Source organism: Ailuropoda melanoleuca, chromosome 7 (assembly GCF_002007445.2).
Source record: "Ailuropoda melanoleuca isolate Jingjing chromosome 7, ASM200744v2, whole genome shotgun sequence".
NCBI lineage: Eukaryota > Metazoa > Chordata > Mammalia > Carnivora > Ursidae > Ailuropoda > Ailuropoda melanoleuca.
Window position 1 is genome coordinate 97514011 of NC_048224.1, and position 9934 is coordinate 97523944.

A 9934-nucleotide genomic window follows, 5' to 3' on the forward strand; every position below is an offset into this window, starting at 1 on the left:
TTTGGTGGATTCTTCAAGGTTTTCTATGTATAGTATCATGTCATCTGTAAATAGTGGCAGTTTTACCTTTTCCTTACCAATATGGTTTCCTTTTATTTCTTATTCTTGCCTCATTGCTGTGGCTAAGACTTCAAGTACAATGTTGAATAAAAGTTGAATAAAAGACAGGAATGGGCATTCTTGTGTTGTTCCTGATCTTAGAGGGAAAGTTCTCAGTTTTTCAACTTGAGTATGATGTTAGCTGTGGATGTTTCACATATGGCCTTTATTATGTTGAGGTATGTTCCCTCTAAACCTACTTTGTTGAGAGTTTTTATCATGAATGCATGCTGAATCTTCCCAGATGCTTTTTCTGCATCTATTGAGATGATCACATGATTTTTATCCTTTGTTTTGCTGTTGTCATATATCACATTGATTGATTTGCGAATATTGAACCATATTTGCATCCCTGGAATAAATCTCACTTGATCCTGACAAATGTTCCTTTTAATGTACTGTTGAATGTGGGTTGCTCTAATATGTTGTTGAGTATTTTTGCATATATATTCATCAGGGATATTGGCCAGTAGTTTTCTTTTCTTTTCCTTTCTTTTTTTTTTCTTTTTTTTTGGTGTTTTTTGACTAGCTTTGGTATCAGGGTAATGCTGGCCCTAGAAAGTGTATTTGGCAGCTATCCTTTCTCTTCTGGTTTTTGGAATAGTTTGAGTAGAATAGATATTAATTTGTCTTTAAATGTTTGATAGCATTAACATGTAAATTTATCAGGCCCTGGATTTACATTTTTGGTAGTTTTGATTACTGATTCTATTTCATTACTAGTTGTCAGCCTGTTCAGATTTTCTATTTTTTCCTGCTTTAGTTCTGGAAGGTTATGTGTTTCTAGGAATTCATTTCTTCTAGATTGTCTAATTTGTTGGCATAATTTTTTTGTAGTGTTCTCTTATAATTCTTTATATTTCTGTGGTGACAGTTGTTAGTTCTCTTTCACATCTGACTTTATTTACTTGAGCTTTCTCTTTTTTTCTTAATGTGTCTGGATAAGCATTTATAAGTTTTATCTTTTCAAGAATAGGCTCTTGATTTCATTGATGTTTTCTGTTTTTTAATTATCCATGTCATTTATTTCTGCTCTGATCTTTATTATTTCCCTCCTCCTGCTCATCTTGGGTTTTGTTTGTTCTTCTTTTTGTAGTTCCTTACGTGTAAGGTCAGATTGTTTATTTGAACTTTTTCTTGTTTCTTGGGGTAGGTGAGTATCTGTGTCCTTTTTGATTGAGCTTATGAACAGCTTGTTTTTTAACCTTTGACATAGTGGTGTTAAGACATATTTATTAACAGATAAAGTAGGGAGGCAAGGAGAGGTTATTGACCCTAAATCTCTAATCAGTATTATCAGCAATCATCTTACTTATGTGAGCTAATATGACCATTTGCTGGGCAATCAAGAATTTCCTAGGCTCTCGATGAACGTATTAGAGTTTCTGTAACCACCATTGCAGAGAAACAGAAGGATCTGGGTAGAGTCCGTTGTAGGAAAGGTGGTATCACTGAAATGCTGTGGATGGACTGTTAGAGAGGTCAGGCCATGCTGTTCAAATATCTTTGAAAGATATCTTTTTGAAAGAAAGGACCATAAGGAGGAGGCTCAGTGTTCTCTCCTGAGAATGAAGCTGCCTTTAGGTGTTCCTTCCACAACTGCCTATTGCCATTGATGAGTGTTCTTTTCTTCCTTTGGGGAAGTAAGAGGAGAGGACACAATCTGAGTGGTTTCTGTTGAAAAAAAGAAAAGAAAAAAGAAACAATGGAAAGATGAGCTAGCTATTAGTTAGGTATTGCCATGCTAACAGAAATAGAAATGGGGGTTGTCTTGAGCCTGTCAGTGGAGCAGTTTCTGGAGATAATGATAAAATGTATTTTGAGAGAATGTGCCCCCTGCCCATCAGGTTTTGTTGCTCATTGCAAAAAACATACGATGTCAAGGAGCCTAGCCTTCTGGTTTTGTGTTCTATATATCTGTATGCATTTTAGTAAGCCAGTTAAATTTCTTATAAATTATTTTCTTCCTTTATTTAGTTGAAAGAAAAATATCTGATCTCCCTATTTCACAAATTCATTTATTAGAAAAAGGAAATAAAGGATTTGAAAATGCTCTAAAGACTTAAAGCACTGTTGCCACTGATATATTATATTGTTATACGGGAAAGACCATATTGTTGAAATTTGACCACTGTTACTAGATGGTCACATTGACACTGGAGTTCACAGTAAGTCCTACGCAATTCATTCTAAAAAGGTTAGGAGAATACTGATGAGTGATTATTGTTGAGCTTGGAAGTTAATAACACTAAAACCTACTATTAACACTCCAAAAACTGCAAAAAATGTATACTTGGCAATAGGTTTTAACCAATTGACATTCAGTTATTTTCAGCTGGCTGAACATGGCTAATTTTTAACTTCATATTTTTTAAAAATTAAAAACCTTTTTGAATGTTTTTAATCAAGATCATAGTTAGTCTTTTATTTCAACTAGTCTAATTAGCTAATGGAGCATGCTCTAGAAGTAGGCTGAAGGATCAGGTAACAAAATAATAAGAAGGTAAAAATATATTTCCTAGCAATTAATGCATCAGGTATTTTAGTCCTCACCAGATACTTTTAGACATTCATGTCTGAATGACTATTTCAGATTAATAATTGCTTCATTTTTGTATTATCTTGACATTAAACAGACTATTTTTCAAGATGATTTGCATTATGTCTTGATGACAATGCACCTAGTTCAAAGTATGTTAGTGTTATTCTGATCTTACAGTTGCTGTAAAATATAATTTAATATCATGATCCTGGATTGAATTAGTATATGTTTTTGATTCATAAAATAATTCTAAGAATAATTATGTGAAAGTGAAAAGGTTTAGTTTTTCAAGGATTTTATTCAGAAATGCTAATGAACATGGCTATTAGCCAAGTTCTTGCTTCAAGACCGGTATAGCAGTATTAAATCATGTTTAGAAACTTAAAATAATATTTGTAGCAATAAGCATGTAGTAATTAGTTTTATACATTATAAATTTCATTTTAATAATAAAAATCATCTAAATTATTTGTGTGGAGTCCCTTCTTACTTTTTTTTTAATTTTTAAAATTTTCTATACCTTTTCAGGTACAAGTGGCAACACTCCTGAACCCGTGGAGAACTGTGGTCACACCCACACCTACTGTGGGGCATGTATTGAGAAACTGAAGTGTCATGACACACAGGTGGCCAGGCCCCACCCAGGACAAAATTTTACTCTGCAATCAGGATGTCACCTTCTTATAGGTAATATGAAGATGCTGAGTCATGGGCTGGGAAGTGGTTGCCATGGAGACAGTCTGTTAAAGTTTGCCTTCAGCCTGACTTTTCAGGTAATCGGACTCACAAGGGGCTCCTTGGCAAGGACAGCCTGGTGATGGAGTGGGACACCATGCACAGCTCTTGCTGGTTCACTTTGCCCTCCAACTCTACAATACCTGCATTCTGGGTGCTAAGGTCACCTTGTTGGTGTCAGTCTTCAGGTGGATGAAGCTTTACTCCTTATGCATGATTTATGTGTCAGGGTGGAAGGTGTTAAACCAGAATTTCTACATGGACTGGCCCACATGGGAGATGAGTACCTCTTCTAGGTACTAGAATGTTGTAGCATCAGGTAGGTCCTGGTGGATCTGGCATCCAGATACTCAGCATCCAGGATGGTTGTTCCACCATTGGGTTCATCTTGGGGGGTTTGCAGCTGAGGGCAGTAGGCTGCTCAGGTAGGTACTCACTTAAGTGACTCCAGTTTCTCATGAAGCTTGTGCACCTGGCTGTTAGATTGGCTGATCCTCTACCACATGGTCTTCAGCTCATCACTCTCCACCTGCTCTTGCAGGCAGCACACCTGGCTCTTGCTCTGTTGGAAGAAGCAGGAGGAGTGCGGCAAGTTGATGAGTATGCAGGCCCCCAGTGCTGATCTTGGTGGTAGACATAGAACTGGCCATTGCTGTGCTCATTCTGCACAGTTTCTATGGCTGGTTTTAGGGTGGCGTCTGGCAGAGGGGCAGAGGGGCTCTTGGAGGGCTTCTGGGACATTACGGTGAGCAGCAACTCAGGGGGCTCTGAGCCAAGACCTAGTCACACCATAGGCTAGTCCTGCTGCAGCCTCTGTGTCTTTCAGTCAACAGGCTTTGAGTGTGCTTGGAGAATGAAGTGAGCTAATAAATTTTTATGCCCCAGATCCTGGGGCAGGTAAAGTCACCCGTAGAAATACACTCTAATCTACTGGGCCCCCTCCTGGGGAGGTGATGTTCTCACTGCCAGCATCTACAGAGGGTGCGTTTGCTTCTCCTTGCCTGCCTGCCTCTGTGGTGGTTAGTCTCCTGGAGTTCCTTCTAGAGACTGTTGTGCCTTCTCCTGACTGGTGACCTCCTGGGCTGCCCTGGGTGTGATGTTCAGTCCCTTCCCCTTAACATAGATTGTTTCAATGTCTTTTCATATAATATCCCACTACATTTTACTTTTTTTGTAGTCTCATGTTTCATTTTGAAATAATTTAAAATTTTTTTCTAGCAGTACAATTAATTCTGCATGGAATACCTAGATTCTTTTTTATAAAGCTCTTATAAGGATACTGTTATTATATATGATTAATATCAAAATTATAGTGATTTCCTATTACCCTTTTAATCAACATCATCCATAATACAAAAAAAGTAAGACCTAATTCTATAGTTAAAATCCTCGGTTTAGTTGGAAGGCTGCATCTTGCATGAACTTAAATAGATGTGGAATTTAAAAAAAAAAGATAAAATTAATTACCAACAAGAGTGAAAATATTTTAATTGGAAATTGTCATAAAGCCAAGTAAATTTCAGTGCTTTCCTCCCTCCTCCACATTTAGCAAAAATTCAGAAAGTGAGTCATGAAGACAACTAAAATATCAGGCTAAATCATTTCAAAAGAAAGGATTTTTTTTATCAGTGACTTAGCAAAATTTTTATAATATTTGCATTTTAACTGATAAATTAAGTTTTATTCTTTGGAATTTTTAATGTCAAATAAAAAAAAACATTAACTAGATGATTAAAGACTCTCTGGGAAATTGCTTACATACATTAGGGGTGGAGTTTCTTATTCAGAATGCAGTGGAAGCTCCATTGAAAATTTCTCCTGGGGGGCATTACCTTATAAGTTCTGTGATTTTATAAGATGATTCTGGCCCATGCTGTGAAGGGTGGTTTCGTTGGGGAAGACTTTGAAGGGAAGGAAATACATGTGATAGCCACAGCAGTCTAGTCAAGGAATATTAAGGCTTAACTCTAATAGGGTGATGATAAGTTGATAGTAGAGGTAGTACAAAAGAAAATGTAGAAGGACTTACCTACCAACTGATTTGGTAGCATAAATAATGAGATGATTATTTTTTTCTCCCATGATATTAGAAGAAGGATAGCCAAAGTATAACCAAGATAAGTAAAACAGGCTTGAAAGTGGATCAAGTGGGAGGAAATAATTATTTAATTGGGTAAAAATGGAGGCATTGCCAATGTGCAAGATGATAAATAAAAGTATTTGAAGTCTTGGAATTAAATAAATTAGGGATTTTAATAGAGAGGGTAAGAAAACCTAAAACTGTTTAGAGTTAGGATAAAATTAAAATAGCATGTAGAAAGATAGCAAAGAACGGAACCTTGCGCATGAGAGTGACTTTGAGACAGAGGAAAAAGGATGGAAGATTGAAGAAAGATGATGTGATTTGTTTAGAGGTAGGCTGAACTTAAAATAATTGCAGTGGATGTTTGAAAATTTAGTGGGAATGTGTTGGTATGTCAGATTAAAGGAGAGAGGAGATGATAACACAATAGGAGCAAGAGGAGTAGATTACTTCCTTGAAGAGTTTGGAAGGGAAAATGTAGAGGCCCTTTAAGGTGTACTGCCCTTCTTGCTGCTTCATTCTCTCTGGATTGAGGTTAATGTGTGTTCTGGCAGAAAGGACAAAACTGTGAGGGGGAAACACTGACAGTCTGAGGAGTGGAAGTACAGGCCGTGTGTAGCATTCAGAGCACACAGAGGTCTCAGGAAGGACTTCTGCAGCAAAGTTGCCAGGATTAGGTTTAATCCTTTCAAATTTGTTAGGGGTGGGTCACAAACTGTATAGAGAGGACAGAATGGAAGAGCTGCTGCCCATCTTCTCTTCATAACTTCAAGTCTACTCTCCCTTATCTGTATCCTCCCTGTTGTAAGAGGGCAGGGATGGATTACTCATATGGACTGCCTCCGTGGGCCAATGGGAGGCACCAGCAGGAGATGTCTGCAGGTTGGGAGAAGTGAGATGGGCTGTTGATTGCCTGGCTCCCTGCTTGCTGGTGTGCAAACAGTTGGCTGAATTGTGTTCAAGCCATCTGTAGTCTGGCTACCCTCCTCAGGCACTTAACTCTGAATTTTGGTTACTCTAAGATCAAGGAGTTGTGAAGGCTCCGAACAGTTAACAACAACAACATTTGCGCCAGCCCTCCTGCCCACATCTCTTTAGGAAATAATTCCCCTACTAATCTTTCCTCATGTTTTCCAATTTTGAATGTGTCCTTGTTTCATGCAATATCATAATTGATAAAGGTATTGTTCAAGATTAGAAAAAATAAGAGGAAAGAACAGCAAATCTGCAAAATCCTGAGTTCAGTGAGTATGGATTCTGGGTGAGAAGAATATAGGAGAGGAAAGTTTTGTTTAGGAAAACTTATCAGAATTCAGGTCTTTTGGATGGTATCTAGGCTATTCTTCATAAAAATTCTGTCATCTTGAAGCCTTCATGTATATTCACGCAATTCTTGACTTGGAACTTGATTTTTGAGACTTACATGATCATACGTGGCTTAAAAAAACAAGTCACAAACCTCCCATGGTTTGCATAGCCCTGATAGAAAGAGATTGCAAAATTTAAATAAAGTGAAACACTCCTAACCTAAAAACCATCTCCTCCTGCCATAGAGATTTTTACTCTAATGTGGGTTCTGGCTAAATTATCATAAATTGCATCACCTTTGAACCAGCCTATAATTATATAGTCATTAAGCAAATATTTATCAAGTACAGTTGTGGCTTTGGAGATAGTAGAAAATAAGACAGAAAATGTCCCTATACCTGTGAGCCTTTAGCCTACTGAAAGAGAGAACACATAGTAAATGGATAAATAAGGTAATTTTAGCTATCGTTGAATTCTATAAAGAAAGGACCCAGAGCAATATGATAGTTAAAGAAAATTTTGCTAACACCAGAGCTGAGGCCTAAAGGAAAATTAAGTATGAAGCATGCACACATCCTGTGCTTTAAGAAAAGAGAAACGCTCGTGCAAAGTGCTATGTCAAGAAGACTCTGGTGTGCTCAGAGAACCAAGAAGGCCGTTGTGGCCAGGGCACTAAACATTAGGAGACAGGTCCAGAAAAGCAGTCTGGGGACAGATCACCATGACCTTTTAAGTCTTGGTAAGGGGTTTGGAATTTATTCTAAGTGTATAGGAAGCTCCTGAAGAGTTCAATGGTGACATTATTTTGTTTTAATTTTTAAACATATTCGTCCTGCTGCTGTGGGAAGCACAGATTGTAGGCAGACAAGAGCAGAGGCAGAGAACAACTGAAGTTATTTGCAATACTATTAGTAATAATGATATTTGAATGTTTACTCTTGCAAAGCATAGCATTATCTCATTTAACCTCAAAACAGCCTATTTTTTAAGGTTAATTTTTTATTTGAGAGAGAGATTGAGGAGGGGCCAAGGAAGAGAGAATCTCAAGTAACTCCACACTGAGCCCAGAGCCCGACACAGAGCTCCCAGGTGCTGCAAAACAGCCTATATTCTAGGTTACTATTATTGAAGTTTGGAAATGAAGCCCTGCTTAGTCAGTAATCTCTTTGACATAGGCTGTAGCAACTTCTTACTAGATATGTCTTCTGAGGCAAGGGAAACAAAGCAAAATTGAACTATTGGGACTTCATCCAGATAAAAAGCTTCTGCACAACGAAGGAATAAATCAACAAAACTAAGAGACAACCTTTGGAATGGGAGAAGATATTTGCAGATGACATATCTAAAAAGGGTTAGTATACAAAATATATAAAGAACTTATCAAACTCAACACCCAAAAAAAAACAATAACCCAATTAAAAAATGGGCAAAAAACATGAATAGACATTTTTCCAAAGAGTACATACAGATGGCCAACAGACTCATGAAAGATGCTTAACATCACTTATCATCAAGGAAATACAAATCAAAACTATGATAAGATATCACTTCGCACCTCTCAGAATGGCTAAAATTAACAACACAAGAAACAACAGGTGTAGGGGAGGTTGTGGAGAAAGGGGAACTCTCCTGCACTGTTTGTGGGAATGCAAACTGGTGCAGCTGCTCTGGAAATCAGTATGGAGGTTCCTCAAAAAGTTGAAAGTAGAATTACCCTAAGATCCAGCAATTGCAATACAAGGTATTTACCCAAAGGATACAAAAATACTTATTCAAAGGGCCACATGCACCTGGATGTTTGTAGCAGCATTATCTACAGTGACCAAATTATGGAAGCAGCCCAACTGTCCATCAACTGATGAATGGATAAAGAAGAGATGGTGTGTATATATACACAATGGAATATTACTAAGCCATAAAAAATGAAATCTTGCTATTTGCGACAACATGGATGGAGTTAGAGAGTATTATGCTAAGCAAAATAAGTCAGTCAGAGAAGGACAAATACCATGGGTTCACTCATATGTTTGAGAAGCATGTCAGATGAACACGGTGGGGAGAAAGACAGGGGCAAACCATAAGAGAGACTTTTAACTATAGAGAACAAACTGAGGGTTTCTGGAGGGGAGTTGGGTGGGGGATGGGGGTGGGAATGGGTTAAATGGGCAATGGGGATTAAGGAGGGCACTTTTGATGAGCACTGGGTGTTGTATGTAAGTGATGAATCACTGAATTCTATACCTGACACTAATATTACAGTGTATGTTAACTAACTGGAATTTAAATGAAAGCTTTAAAAAAATAAAATGAAATGAAGCCATGGAGGTACAGAGGAACTAAGCAAGTCACTCTACATCATAAAGTTAGCATGTGATGGAGTCCAAGAAAAACCAAGCTCTCAGATACCACAGCCTTCTTCACCACCACATTGTACTCATAACTTTGAATTTATATTTATTAGAGTTGGCTATAACCAAATTAACAATATAAAGTCTTCAAAAGTAATCTTATTTGAAAACCAGTGTTGGTGAAAAATGCTAGAGATAGAAAATACTAACATTTACAGCAATGATGCATGAGATGAGACAGTGAATAATCAAACCTTAAAATTTTCAGGACAAGCTGTTTCCTTATGAAAGCTTTTCTTATCTATATTTCAGCCAGCATTTATATATCTCACCTCTGTTTTCCTTACCATATAGGCATTTAGAATGCTAGATGCCATATAGGCATTTAGAATGCTAGATTATTTGAAATTTCAGTGATCTCATCTTAAAAGCTTAGAGAGTCCAATATAGACATTCCCCACATAAAAAGATTAAAATATATCTTTACTCCAATGACTCTTCCGCCAAGAATTTTCCTTTTCCCTTTTAAAGCACTTCCAAAAATAAATTTGGATGAGGCTTACAAAGCATACTTGTTCTGGTAACATAAATGGCAAGTGAAAAAGGGGTGGTGAATGACTAACAACAAGTTCATTAAAGATGACAATATGTAGTTTAGTCATTTCTGGCTAAAAAAAATGCCTCCAGACAAAGTGATAATGACCCAGAAATAGCTGAGTGCTCAGAAGCTTGCAGATACACATATACAAGTTAACTAAATGACCTACAATCTGTCCATTTGCTTTGCCCCTTCCAAACCTCAAAGTGTGAATCTGCACA

At 37.3% G+C, this 9934-nt stretch overlaps 1 non-coding gene and 1 pseudogene across 1 annotated transcript; one reads left to right on the forward strand and one right to left on the reverse strand.

The window, feature by feature from the left end:
* Window positions 1–1565: 1565 nt before the first annotated feature.
* LOC117803218 lies at window positions 1566–1771 on the forward strand. The gene has a single exon (XR_004626911.1). It is a non-coding gene; the product is annotated as a small nucleolar RNA U3 (small nucleolar RNA).
* Window positions 1772–3306: 1535 nt separating this feature from the next.
* Window positions 3307–4117, reverse strand: LOC100475703 (annotated as a pseudogene).
* Window positions 4118–9934: the final 5817 nt, after the last annotated feature.